The 15,417-nt window shown below is 40.6% G+C and overlaps 1 protein-coding gene across 1 annotated transcript in view; it reads right to left on the bottom strand.

Moving 5' to 3' along the window:
* Positions 1-15,417, bottom strand: part of LOC112566221 — a 194,924-nt gene that overhangs the window by 88,587 nt on the left and 90,920 nt on the right. Inside the window, exons 4-5 of the mRNA XM_025242262.1 lie at positions 10,822-10,996; positions 10,368-10,439 (exon numbers count right to left, since the gene is read on the bottom strand). The gene's annotated coding sequence lies outside the window, so the exon portion shown is untranslated. The remainder of the gene's footprint in view (positions 1-10,367; positions 10,440-10,821; positions 10,997-15,417) is intronic.

Here is a 15,417-nt window from a genome sequence, read left to right as displayed (position 1 = left end):
ATTTGGTCTAAGTGAGTGAGGGTGTTCAGTGAAGCGTTTTGTGTTATTAAAGCAGTATTTATTTAAGTAGAGGGCATTCTATTGCTGGCATGTGGTCATTATATCCTTTGTCCGAGATAAATCCTAAATCAACATCATCGCAATGACGGGTTCGTTAAGAATTCTACAATTTAAAATTATTTGAAAAGCTCCCATCCACGCACGCACCCACCTACACTTGAGCTAGAAACTGTTTATCACTAAGTCCAACTCAATTCCTTTTCCAGTTTTGTTTCTCTGTTCCTTCTCTCTAGTGTCTCTATTATGTGTTTAAGTTGTATGTGTGTATGTGGGATAAAAAGTGTTAAAGTTAACCAACCCTATTTTTTCAGTAAAGGAACGTGCAATGCATGAAGAAAGAGGGATGGGAGAGATGGAGGTGAGACATATTCGTCTGTTGACATGATAGTGATGATATGTTTGTGTACTCAATGGCAGTCTATGACTAGAACAAGACCAGTAAGAAAAACATGAAGACGATGAGCTGTAAATCTCACATTCCAGGAACTCTTTTCTGAAGGTAATAAGTAGATACTTCCATAAAAAAAAGTCCTGTACTGACCTTGCAGACCTACATGAAGCTTCCATTATTCATACAGCAATACCAACATTCATTGCTCGCAGTCGCCATCTCTTTAAGGCCGCAGCATACAATGGGGAGAAATATTTCACCAGACACGGCACACAAACAGAATGACAGACACGCATAAACAAACCAAATCAACAAAATCAGAAGTATAAATCATGCACATACCAGCCCCTCACATCGCAGGTCAACTTTCTTTGGATGAAAACTAAAAGCTGCTCTACAAGCCTGATGTATATCATCTGTAATGAGAGCTGACATTGGAGAAAAAGAAAGAAAAGAGGAAGAAATAAGCAAATGGAAGGAGTACAAACTGTACATGACATCTGTGTCCTAGAGGGGGTTGCATTAGACAAGAGTTGTTTTACTGAGGTAATTATATCAGCTACAGCGACATCTGTCGATAACTCAATTAACCAACTGACATTACTTTTACCTATCTTAATTTCTCTTATTTCTCTTATCTTTCTATACCTATACAGATTGGTGTAAAACGAGAAAAAATTGATGTAATACAAATTAAGTGATACTTAAGAGTGAGACCAGATACACAGAAAGTGAGATGCAATAGTAGGATGAAACTACCCGAATGTGAGACCAGTCTACTACTTATAGTCTGTTGTGAGGCTAGTCGATGTTGAGGAGACTGACCACCAGCCCTTCTCCGCTAAATGGAGAGGAAACGAGGCTGCCACCCACACCCGCCATCCTAACGACCACCGGGTGACTACGGGTACTGAACAGGACTGCGACCTGCAGCAACACAAACATCACCCGGCCATTGGGCGCGCTCCCCCATTTTTCTGTCTCGTGAACATCCCTTCATTCTCGCCGGTCGATTTCTTTCTGCCCATCCCCTCACCCTCACTCCCCTTACCAACCTCACCACTTTTTTCTTTCGTTCGCTTCAATGGTTTCTTCGTCGTAGCTTGTAAATAACCTCGCCATGTCTTTTCCAGAAAAGAATTGGAGAGAAAAGTGAACTGCAGGCAGGTCTCCACAGACTAGAGCTGAGACAGGTTTCCATACACTAAGGTTCCTGGAAGGTCTTCACATACTAACATCGTAGACAGATTGTAGCCCCACTGGAGCTGTAGACGGACAATTACACAGAAGGTGTCAATAGATATGACCCACTAGAATAGGCATAATCTATATACTAGAACTGTAGGCCTATACATATTACAACTGCCTACTAAAACTGCAAGCCAATGTCTACACACCAAAGCTCTAGACCGATATTCATCCACTAGAACTTTCGACAGACGTTCACACACCAGAACCGTGGACAGACATTCATATACTAGAAATGTGAACACATATTCATCGCCAGTACTGTGAGTAGATATTTACCCAAATCGATGGAGGTCCACATGACAAAACTATTGAAATTCTTACAATAAAATTCTGGGACTCCAGCAGTTGAAATCGAAAACCCTCTTCACATACTAAAAGTGTGAACCTACAGTACGAAAAAGATCTCCACGCACTAAAACAAAGCCGAGCGAGTGAAAGGAAAAGAAAGGTATAGACAGAAAATGGTAAGGGGGGAGAATTGGAGAGAGAGAGAGAAAGACTGCCATGATAAACGAAGTTTCACGGTTATGCTTTATAAACTCGTACATCATTGTGCCGCCGAATAACGGTCTCGTGCCAGCTGTGTCACCTGCGATAGCATCACACCCTGGGCTTCAGTGATCGTGCCGCCGGCCTGAAATAACAGTTGGTGAAAGGGCACGGTCCGGCTGTGTAAATGCTGTTGTCTTAACAACAGAGAAAAGAGGAAATTGCAAGCAGCAACACCCGGCAACACTGGCTTTTTAAATGATATTTTGCAGTCGACAGATTGTTGAGCTCACAGTCTCATATGATCAACACGACCTCCCGCAGTGCCGACGGCGCGAAGACGTATTTGCAACGTAGACTTCATAGAAAGTATTTACTTCCAGACTACATACATGCTCATTAGCTTTGAAGGTTATGTCGATACGAATTCACTTTGCTCAAACGAAAGATCGAACGAACGAACTATTAATTAGACAAAATAGTCATTGTTAAAACAAATGATATGCATAAAAATGTGTGCACACGTAAAGTCTCACTCACAAGGTTCATCTTCCCCACACTCCCCTCAAAAGTTCCGACAGCAGACACTCATGAAAGCACACGAAGATGGCGAGGAAGTCTCAAAGTCGACAGTTTCTAGGACTTTCTTTCAATGCTTTTATACCAGTCAACATACCATGTCTACCTTTGCCACAGAACCCGCACTAAGCCAGTGAAGGAGGACACAGACCTACAGAGGAAGCGCAGCTAAGCGCCACGTTATTAGTGTCAGTGATTGGGGATTGTCACAGAGGGCAGCCATGCAACACGCTCTCAACAGACTTTTGCCATTTAGACCCTCAATGTACTTGAAGTTGTCAGCCGTGGGTGGGCGGGACGGAACCATTGCGAGGATGCCATCGGGGAGACAACTCGCTAGGGAGCTGTGCGTCACGCAAAAAGTGACCGGTCCTGAAACTTTTTGTACGTGACGTTACCTGCTGACTGTTGTTCGCTGACTTGCGAGCGCGTGTGTGGGTGTGGGAGTGTTTGTGTGTGAGTGAGAGAGAGAGAGAGCATGCGAATTAATAAGTAACTGGTTAAGTACCTAAATAAATAATTAACTGATTGATCAAGAAGGAAAGCGAGTTAGTATTCTCTTTACAAGGAAGAGAATAAGACAGACAAACAAACAGACAATACCTCTACAAAGGGCAGACACGTTGATAGACACAAGAAGGACTGCAATATTTCCACCTTGTCTGCAGTATTAGTAACTATCATATCTACTAGTTGTCTCCAAGGTTCATAGCAGCTAGACGGTGTGTTGTTTATTATCTACCTAACAACAACCCCCAAAACTAGTCCCCCTCCCCTGCTCCACAAGACCTCCTGAAAGACAACTGTCAGTGACAAACATGACACAAGTTGTCGAACTTACCTTACTAATGCTTGGTCATCCTTAACGCGTCAGGGAAAAAGCTCACAGTCTTGAGGCCAGCCAGCAGAGTTCCATTCGCACTATCCAGTGACACGTGCGCCGGGAAAGATGATGAGCGAGGACTTGACTGTGTCGAGCGCTGACGGCTCCGGGTGCACTGTGCTAGAAATCTGCTACAACAGCGACCGCTGGAGCACCTCCTCCTGTTACCACCGCCTGGCCGTGCAGTGTGCGAGCATCGCCATCGAAGCCCGCGTCTGCGCCAACAGGGCCCACAGTTGGCAGCGAGAACGGCCGCCTTAAACGGAACTATTGGCGGGAGGGGGGACGGATGCTGGAACAGCGACAGCCTTCACCGCAGCGACTCTCGCTCGTGTGTTTTCCCTGGAAGAGGGCGCGACTGCACTTTGACATTGAAACGGACGCTTGCATGACCCTTGACACTCAGCTACCCTACACCTATCCCTCCCCCCTAACCTCCCCTACACACATATCTTAATTTTAAATTTGAGAAAATAAATCAACAAAACTTTATTTACGCTTTCTATCTGTTTCGTATTCACTGCGTTTAAATATTCTTTTTTTTAATTTATTCTATGTTTCCTTTATACATTCCACACAAAAATACTTCACAAGTTTTAATTTACTATCGAAGTGCTGGTAAGCAAAAAAAATAAGATACACACACTCTAAAAGAACACAAAGTAATCAAAATAGTTTATATTGCAGTCTCGTGGACAATTATCCAGCAAAATAACTAGTTCTTCTTGTGGACACAGATCTAGTGAATACTGTATATATCTATTCAGACACATATAGTTAACAAAATAACTAGTTCTTTTTGTGGACACAGATAGCGAATACTACATATATCTATGCAGACTCATCTAGTTAACAAAATAACTTTTCCTACACTATTTTTTGCACCTACATCTAGTCAGCGACAAAGACAACTCTGTAAAACAAATAAAAAATAAAGTGTTCTTTGTGAATACAATTAACGAGATGGCTTCGCCAAACCTAAACCAACACTTGCATCCATCACTGTTCAATTCCCCCACCCGCTCCGTGTCCGCCCATCTCACCTCGATGTCTCCCCCTCCCCCTTTCCCCGCCACGTCTCCTCCTCTCCCCTCCCCTCCCTGTGGTCCACCTCCCAGGTCCCAGGACGATGCCGGGGAGTTGCAGCATTTGCTCTTGCCACGTGGACACCGCTGCTGAAAAGCGCCTGCAATTCTCGCTTCCGCCTTTTCGTGAATAATTGAGCGCATGGCAGATCTGAGCGAGGTCCTTCAAACAAGTCCAGAACGAGGCTGTCTTGAGAACAAGCGGCACTGAACTGCCTGGGGCTGCGAAAGCTGCCAAACGTCCCGTTAATGACAATGATTACGGTCACAAACCGTCCGTCTTGGGGGTTGACGAATCAACGGGCAGAAGACAGGGGATGCGGTAAATCAGGCAAAATAGGGTAGTGGTGGTGGTGGGAATGAAGGAGGAGAGCACGCGCGTGCGTGCGCACGTACCCACGCACACAAACACCACAAAGATAAAATTACATGCACACACGCACGCTAAGACCAACAAAAACGCATAATTTATTCTTCCATTAAACACACGCGCAAACTTCCACACAAACGAGAATGAGAGAGAGAAAGAAAAAAAGAGGTGAGAAAAAAATTAATACATTCGATGAAAAGACAGGCACGTCATTGGCGACAGTATTATTTAAGAATGAAATAATTTTTAAAAAATAAAAAAAAAAATTGGTGACGAGGAGGAAGTGATAGGGAGGTGTGGGGGAGGGATAAAAAGAGGGTGAAGGTCAGACGATAGCTGCTTCCACAAGGGGAGATAATGCTGTAGTTTGGGCGGTAATGCGTTAACTGCGGCGGGCAACTCGTGCGGGACATTATCGGGCCGCCCTCTGTGAGACGGCATGGCCACCGGAAGGTCGATGTTGCACAGGCATGCGCAGCCAGACGTGGTGAGACAGAGACAGTTAGCAAGAGCTGAGACGGAGAAGGAATGAATAAAAAGAGTCGAGGCAAATGAAAGTAAGAAAGTTGTGAGGGATTGCGAGGGAGGGGTGGAGAAAAGTAACTCACAAAGATGCAGACAGACAAAACAGGAAGAGATGAAAAGAAAGAACAAGAAAATGAAAAAAAGTAAGAGAGGGAAAGATGAGGGGACTAATGCAGAGATAGAGAAAAAAAAAGACACGCACAGAAGGAGAACGAAATAACTCATGACATGAACAAGACAAGAAAATAGGAGAAGAAGTAAGAAAATCAATTTAAAAACATTAGAAAACAAATAAAAAAATGAGAGTGAAAGAGTGCAGAGAGAAAACTAACGCAATGAGAGAAGAATGAGAAAGAAAGGAAGGGGTGACTGAGGCAGACAAAGGAAAAAGATGGAAAGACAAAGGTAAAGGTAAACAAAAACAAAGGAGAAAGAAAGATAACGAAATACGAGAGCGAGAAAGAATGTTTAGGAAAAAGAGAAATAGAAACGACAGAGCAGGAGGAAAAGAACAACAAATAGAAAGATAAGATAATTATAACAATGACAATTGTATATACAAAGAGACAGAATGAGCAAAACATATTTTTACATCTGACTCTCGCCATTCCGAAGGAAGAAGAAACAAACATTGCGACTGTTACAGTACAAAGGTAAACGATTTATCAATATGTGAACAAGAGAGACAGGGACAAAAAGAAAGGTGTAAGAGAGAGATAGAAGAAAGGGGAAATAAGAGTGACAGAAGCACAAAGGTGAGAAAGAAATGAAAATACAGAAAGTAAGAGAGGACGCACAATGGAGAGAGAGAGAGAGAGAGAGAGAGATAAAGATAAAGAATGGCTGTATAACTGCCACATCACGGCCCAGTGAACAAGAAAGACAAGGACAAAGAGAAAGTATAAGAGAGTGATAGAAAGAAGGGAGAAATAAGAGTGACAGAAGCACAAAGCCAAGAAAGAAAAGAAAAGACAGAAAGAAAGAGAGGACGCACAATGGAGAGAGAGAGAGACATAAAGATAAAGAATGGCTGTATAACCGCCATGTCACGGCCCGCCGAGCCATAAAGTTCCACAACCGTCTGCCTGACATGCAATCATTCCGCGCTCTAACTGCCAGCCGCACTCTCCTCATGCTCCCCCGGAACATCTTAGGCAACAATCGCTGTGATGACGACTGCATATTCCACAACAAGTCCGTTCTGAATATTCATGGAGGGAGGGAAATGGTAAAGCGATTTCAGGATGTCTTTGCGCCATTTAGTCCAGGTAAACGGGACTTGCTGCCCCAGGTGATTTGCCGACAGGTGAAAATGGCGGCAGAAAAGTATTATGGCTTGCGTGTGTCTGTGAATGCGTGCAAGTGTGAATGCGTGGAGAAAAAAAAAGATATTAAAATATTAAATATTATTCAAGGTTCTAATATGTCGCTTATGATATTCATTAATTGCATAAGTTTGTTTTCTTCATTATTATTATTATTGAAAAATTTCATTGCATAACGTTCTGTTTTCATTGAACTTTTAGTAATCTACTCTAGACAGAAGAAAATTTAAATTATAGTTCATTAGCTTCTTTGCCCTGTTTTTAAGATTCGGATTATTGTTTTTTCAATGATTATCATGATCAAATTTTCATCAGAAGATCTGTAATCATATCAGAGACAAACATCAATCACCAGAATTTAAAAAAAAAATTAATCCAAATCTCTGATTCTCGTCAGTAAGTTCAGGACAAGTCACCTGAACACCTTGCACCAAACATGGTGACAACAACCTTCACCCCTGACTTCATCACATGACAGAGAGAGAGAGAGTGCATCAACTTTAAAAGTGCTTCACTTGAGTGAAGAGTACACCTTGCTCTCTACAGTCTCAGAACATGGATAAGACAGACTAAGCTTTAATATTACTTTTAAGGAGCATGAAGAGTGTGAAAAAGAGATATGTAAAAGCAATACATATATATGCATGCACAGGAACAAACACACATGCAAGCACAAAGACACACGCACCAAAACACACACACACGCACACTAAAAACAAGGATAATTCAAGCCATAAATTCTGTACTCAGTGCGGAAGAATCTTACATAAGTACCATCTCTGATAAACAAGCTATTTTTGCCTGAAATCGCCTTTTTCCCCGGAAAGAAAAAACGTTAACGGCTGGAAATAGGATCCATTTTCTCACGACATTACGATGTATTTCAGCTCATAACTGACGGAACAGATCGAAGTTTCTCAAGAAACGGCTGTGTCCACCCTAATAGCGAGAGCGAGGTCGAAGGAAAGGCACTCGCGACACGGGTATTGATCTCAGTCACGAGAGGTGCCTACACAAGTTCCTCAAAAATATATCATGTCACAAACACAAGGCTGTCTGGCGCTCGCCAGGGTGCAGCTGACAGTAGGACATAGAAAGTGCAAACATATGACTGACACCAGAGATCAGATCCAATAGACGGGTTCAATAAATAAGGGAGACAATTAGCAGTAGAGAAAATATTATTATTAAGATATTTGGGACTAGAACAAATGTAAACGAAAGCAAAAAAAAAAATCAAAAACAAAAACAAAACAAAACAAAACAAAAAAAAAACGAAACAAAACAAAAAAAAAAAAATAAAAAAAAAAAAACCCAAAAAAAACCCTCCCAAAAAAACCGAACAAACGAATAAAAAAACAACAATGCAAAATAAATATAAAATAACAAATAATAAAATAACGAACAAATGAACTGATACATAAGTGAATGAATGTCAGCAAAAATACATGGAAAGTTTAGAAGAATACCTATACTTTTTTTTCACAATGTAATACTCTATTTAGAGATAATCAAAGATTGGAGGATAAATGGTATATACATAATTATGTTCTCGTTATTTTGTTATTTGATTCATAGATTTGTATCGACTGTGTTTGTTTGTGAAATGTCAGGTGAGCCATTTGAGTGGAAGAATGGCATCGACTGTAGTAAGACGACGGGTGCGTCAAAACTGATCAACTCGTCGCCAGCCAACCCGTTGTTCAAACAGTCTACTACGGGCCCAACACGTTGTATTTACGTCAAGTAGAAAAACAGGTTTCTCTTAGAGCAATGTTTTGAGAAGCTGTATAGGCGACGAAAATGCCTCCAGCCCCGTGTTTGTGCCAGCCGCTTTATAAAATATGCATGCAATGAACAAATAATTTGCCGGCGTGGGTTTCTCTATCTTATTGTGAAAAACAATAGTCGCTGCAGCTGTTCCTGGTCAGATGCGTTTAGTCTTTCTTCGCAGAGGTCTGCGGTCACAAGCACTTGAACAAGACGAGATGTAGAAACGACAAAGCAGATCCATGTCCATAATACAATATTGAAAATGGACAGAACTGGAGAGATCTTGTCTGTCTAAACAACAACCGTGGAAATTTATGGAAGAACAAATGATTTTGATGATGTGCGTCAGTAGGATAGGAACAACATGTGACAGGAAGAAGCAGAGCCCGCGTTGCTACAGCTCACCATGGAGCAGAACTTTGAATTTTAAATCTGAATTGTGTTTTTTTTTTATTTTTTAAGCTTAGCTTTTTGTGTCCAGTGTTTTTTCTCAAATCTTTTCCCTGGTAGACTAAACTTTTACACGTGTATGTGCGTGTGTGATTGAAAGGCAGCTGGTAGCAGTCTGTGTGATTCTATTTCCTTTTTTCACCATATCTAGTGTGTATCAGTCATCTTCATCTTTTTCCTCTCTCTCTCTATCATGCAAACTTTTCCATCCTCTCTTGTAACTCCCTCCCCACTATTCCAGACCAGTATTCCCCGATCAACGAACGATAACTTTCTGTGTTCTGCACCACGATGTTCTCTCCCCTCTTCCTCTGCGCCCACCGGGCCGCATTTCCTGTCAAACACTTCGGCCACAGAAGTCCCAGAAGGCCGTCTGGAATATTATGTCTGCGATGAATAGCGGGCGGTAGATACAAAAAAACGACATTATGTCAAGGTGATCCTGAAACTGTGCCTGGATGTCGCTACTTGATGTTGGCTGATAAACGCCTGCTCTGCTGGAGATGACGATAGGGCTACTTCCCCTTCTCCTCTCACCAAACAGTCTTCTTTAATGTAAACAATACATGAAGTTAAAATAAAAACTCAATTCGGTACAGTTTTCATTCTGAGAGTTTTCCCTAAGATGGTTCCTGGTTTAATTTAAAAAAAGGAGTGAATTTTGCTAGTGACTATATTCCGCCTTCAGGCTGCTGGAATTAATTAACTATTGATTTGTGGATGTGTTGGCACAAAGAGGCGTTTATCACACGTGAAAGAGTTTTAGGAGAGACACATGACACGGTGGCAAAAGCAGTGAGGGGAAAACATAGATGGATAGATATAATAGGTATTGAATTCCATGAAACTTAATCTGTCCTTTGAGGTGATCATTCTTTAACTGACACAAACTACTGGCCACAAGTGACACTGCAGAAAAGAAAAAGTATTACGACAAGCTGCGTATGTCAGTGGACAAAAATGTCTTTTTACTTGTGTAATTTTTACACCTGATGTTTGACATTTTTCTAAGCACCTCATCTCTCTCCATCATTACACTCCTTCACTTTTACACTTATACAAAAATAAGTATATTCACTCCCCATCACTTAAAGATGCGCCTGCTAACAATGTTGATGAAAGCATTGTACATCGGGATACTTACCTTTCTGATTGGACTCTGGAAGCAAGCGGACAAAGTACTCACCTTTCTGTGTCATCCCATGTCAGTCTCAGCATCGCCCGTATCCTGACAGACCCTCTCAAGGGGCTGTCACCACTGCCATGACAGGAACAGTGACATGTCACACGACCATGTCAAGACAATTTTGACATAAAGGTAAGAAAGATTATCGGAAGAAGTTCTGCAGTGCCAACAGCAACACTGCCAGAGTTTTACAGCTACAGGACCGAAGGAGCCTCTATCCATTTTCTACTCCACAGTGGAGCATGTAAACTATGTAACCTTCTAATAAAATGATAATATCAATAAAAAATAAAACGAAATATTAATAGAAATGTGAAAGTTTTGCATTGGGGGTGAGTTTCATTTGTTGGTTGCATTTTAATTGATTCTTTCGGTTTCTCACTCGTTACTATTATTGACAGCTATATTTCTCAACACATAATCTTGACCAATCTGAACGTTTGGCAGGACTTACCTCAGCCAATATGGCCGCCGCCAGCAGGCTCGCGGTTACGAGGCATGGAGTCCGCGCGTCACGCTGATGCTGGGGGATGAAACTGGTTAAGCATGAAGCATGCGCTCTAGGTACTGGCTTGTGGTAACAGTTCTAGTCTAAACTTAGCCAAATAGATGACATCTGCCCGTAGAACCTATAAATTCAGACAATTTCGTTTTGGACTACCTTTATAAGGTCACTAAAATAACATCTAGAACAGAAATAAAATAGAGTGTGAGCACATCTCTCATCTCTCTTTCTCTCTCCCACCCATTTATTTTTCCCTCCATCCGATGCCAGTCTCTTCCTGTAGCTGTTTCCTTTTCGTACTTCTCTTGTCTCCTTGATTCTTCCTCTTGGCATTTTGGTGTATCCTCTTTTCGTATTGTCTTATTTTTGCTTTGGTTCTTGTCGAAAGTTTCATTTTATAAATTATTAGTCGTTTCCCTGAGGCTTCTTGTCGGATTTTTTTTCTAAAATGTGTTCATGCTTTCTGTAAAAATTTTGCTTAGACGGACATGCATTTTTTTTCTTTTTCACTGAAAATGTATCTCATATCTCATTAAACACTTTTGAAATCTCGAGGACTATTCTGCACAGCCTATATTAAATGGACAATCGATGACGCTTCCACTCTGTTGGAAATTGCTAGTAGTGTCTCTTGTAGCCATTCAAAGGAATTGAAAAGAGAAATATCAAAGTGGGTTATTTAAAGCAAACCGGCATCCTTCAGATTTTTTTGTCTCTATAAGACGGGAGAATTGGTGTTTTACGCCGATCCAGCAACTAAGATTATATCTCTGCAAGGCAGTCAGCCCTGTAAACAGATGTAACATACAGAGAAAGATCAGCTTGCCCGAAACGGGAGCCGAACCCAGGACAGCCAACCTTCCCTGTAATGGGGACAGGCTCATACTGTTGCACCACCGAGCCGCCCTTGTCTCTAGGCTCCTGCCACTAATAAGCACACTGAACTACAACAAAAGTATGTTCGACTATAGAATACTAACAGGTGAATTTTCCTCAGTATTTTTCTTTGAAACAAACAAACCAAAATAAAACAAAAATAAGAGGGTCACACAAACTCAATACTCCTATACCGGGAATCGACTTATTCAAATCGAGACTAAAATATTCTGGCATCGTTCGCCTTCAACAAACTGAATCCGGTTATTCCTGTTTAAAGCTGTTTCTACAAGCATCGATATCGAAACCTGTGATCGCCTGCAGAGGCCTTCCACGCAATGTGTTATTCACTTGTTAGTAAAAAAACAAAAAAAAAAAAAAAAAAAAAAAATCGGTCAAAATAAGCATCAGTTCCGATATTTGTACATATTCATATTTTCCTTTTTGTATTATTAATGGATTTTTTGTAGTAATATAGGGTTTCAGTTTCTTTTTCTTAGATCGAAGGTTGTTTTTTTTTATATTCTGTTACACTCATAAATAAAGATTTGTCATCTGTCACTTTTCTCTCTGTGTTTTTGTGTTTGCATTAAAAGATACAGCAAAGACCGCTAATCAGCCTCAATGTCTAAAATATACCTGTCATTGCCAAAGACGGGTTTGACCTGAAACTCTGACATCTACCAGATGCCATTGACAGGCGAATAAAAGTGGTTCTGACAGTAAGACAGCATTGAGTGGGCAGCGCTGCTTGTAGATACCAGCAATAAATACTCGTTTGTTTAGATGTCAAGGAGGGCAGTTTCTAGTCGAATGCAAGATAACAGGGCTGACAGATAGGTAAATTGTAAAGTTAAAACAATGGTAAGGAGAGAGAAAAATGAAATGCACTATTGTAGCTTAAGCAATTCGGTCTCTTCCATCAAGTGCACTTTTATTGAACTCGCGGTGTTTATATAACTGATTTGTAACAAGGAGATAGGGGTATATAATTCATCATCAGGTTGATGAATGATATATAAACCATAAGTATATACATATTCAGTCAACACACACAGAGACTGAGACGAAAAAAAAAAAAAAAAAAAGAAAGAAAAGGTCTATAATGTGTAACTGCTTGCATTCACTTTTCAATTTTCAATTTTAAAGCGCTCAATCCCATGACTAGATGTTTTAGGAAAGAGGGAATACTACAGCGGTAAAAAAAAAAAAAAAACACCTTGAAAATAATTAATATACTTGGATCATTTAGAAACAAAATAAAAAATATGACAACTATTGATACGTAGTTTATTTCTACAATCCAAAACTAATTACTATTCCTTGTCGATTCTGCGGAAACTCAGAGTGTGTACAGATGCTCACTAGATATAGCCTTTGCCCAGTTCTTATCAATTGTTGTTTTTTTTCTGTTTTTTTTTAATACTTTTTTTAGAAGGGAATGCCATTTCTAATTGAAACCTAGACTCCTAGCAGCCAAATGTCCAGTCTGTTTGACTGCGCGTTTGCTGGAGTGAAGCTCTCTCTGTTCGACGCGACTAAAAGTCATAAGTCTGTCTGGCCGCTGACATCAAGTAGCCATGCTTATAAACCCCGGTGTGCTCACCCTCGACCTCCACCGAGAAGGCGTCGACTAACGGGATTTAACTCCTGCCGCCACCAGGAGTTCCCGCAAACTGTGCATTCGTCTCCCTTGAAATCTGCCGCCCGCCTGATACGGTACAGTGGGCTTCTCATATCAAGGTTTCAGTCCATTGTACGTATGTGTATACATGCACGCACCCATCCCCGACCAGTTTCATCACACACACACACATTATACATTGTAATTCTTTTCTGTTACTAAGAATAATTTATAATAGATACTAAACTGCGTTTGGTAACATGTATATCAATAGAAAAGGAAAACAAGTCACCTGAAATGATTTATGTTAAGATTGAAACAATTGCTCATTGATTTTGACAAATTTATTAATACTTTTGCAACATTAATTATTGTGTTTTTATTGCACAAGATGTCAGAGACAGATTACATATACTAGCTACACGTGATAGGGTCACACAATGCCATGCACCAAAAAACTTACCTCTCTTTGTTCCTTACCAGAACTTTAATAAACAATTAACTCAGAAAAACCATATTTTGGAAGGAAAAGAAAGAAGAATTGAAAACAGCCTTTTAGGACAAACACTTTTTTAAAAATATCACCTGATGCATGCTTATCATCTACAACAATAACATTAAACGACTTTACACAGAAAAAATCACTATTATACTTACCAGCAATGTTGACTACAATATTATAAACACAGTAAGCTTACATGGGACAAGACAGTTCTCTAACTTGCAAAACCTTTGTGTCAGACATGAAAGCACTACAAGCATAAAGACATCAAAATGAGGATTTCTAAACTTCGATGTCAAGATAACAGGCGGCTGATAAAATAAACTAGATAAAAATCGATGAGGGACATGATCACGGTTAATAAGGGAGCTAATAATAGCTCGAGGGAGGATAGGCACGAGAGGCTCTTGATTCTCTTTCCTTTATAGATTTACCATTCTATTTCTACCAACATCTACTTAATTTCGTAGCGTTGTAGTACTTACACGCAGGCATCGTATTGGCTGACTAGTTCTTAATTAAGTTTACAACTCGTGATGTCTAGTATCAGTGGTACAATGTGCGTCAACATGTTTTTCTTTCTTTTTTTCTTCCTTGAGCAGGTGACCGTTTATGCCGGGTGGCGAGGTTAGCGGTTACAGTGTTTTTCTCTCTGTCTTTCTTTGTTCCTTCTTACCCCGATATGACAGGTAGAGCATTCACAAATATTTTGTGTCTTGAGGACCAGTCCTGATGCCGTCGGACCACCCCCCACCACCATCCCTGTTATATTTTTATCGTGGTTTCGACTTTGTAGATGGATTATTTCGTGCCGCATCTTTCATGCCTGACAATTTCTTCTTTTAATGGGCTATTTGTATCCTTCGAAAGTGTTCCTGTTATTTGTTTTCATTCTCCTTTTATTATTTTTTTTTAAACTCCACATTCTTCTTAACAAAGTCGGTTAGAAGATCTCTCGTGCCTGTGTTGTTTGTATCCAGCAGGGACTTTCTTCAAACATAACATCAGCAGCGATGGCAGGTGATGAACGAGCTGTCGTACTGCAGGCTTGCTGCTAGTCAACTGCTCCTTGGCTGCACTGGTCCTTCGTTTTATCGCCACCTTCGTCAGCTTCACAACACCTGCTCTTCCGGTTATTAATGTTTTTCTCCTTATTTCTGTGTTGGCGTCAATGTTTTAAAGTCGCTCCGCTGTCTGCTGTTGGATCAGGTTGCACTTTACATCTGTCTTGCTTGGAAAAGTCAAAGAGAGAGAGAGGTGGAAGGATGGGGATGAAGAAAAGAGGAAAAAGGAACGACAGAAGGAGGGGAAGACAGTGGCAGAGACCAGTATTCAAGCTCCACTAAACCTAACAAACAAAAATGGTTATGTTGCATTTTCCCTAAATTCATTTTTGTTTCAGAATAAGAAATTCTGCAATGCATTACTTAGAAAATATTATTAAATAACAGTTAGGTATGTTCAAAAAGAATGTAAACAATGTACGCGTGGGATTATTCTTATTTTTTATTATTATTATTGCCCCGGAGACTAGCAGATTCCT

The sequence above is a fragment of the Pomacea canaliculata genome, linkage group LG6 (genome assembly GCF_003073045.1).
Source record: "Pomacea canaliculata isolate SZHN2017 linkage group LG6, ASM307304v1, whole genome shotgun sequence".
NCBI classification, from domain to species: Eukaryota; Metazoa; Mollusca; class Gastropoda; order Architaenioglossa; family Ampullariidae; genus Pomacea; species Pomacea canaliculata.
The sequence above is the reverse complement of the archived record's forward strand: the minus strand, read 5'-3'. Positions and strand labels throughout refer to the sequence as shown.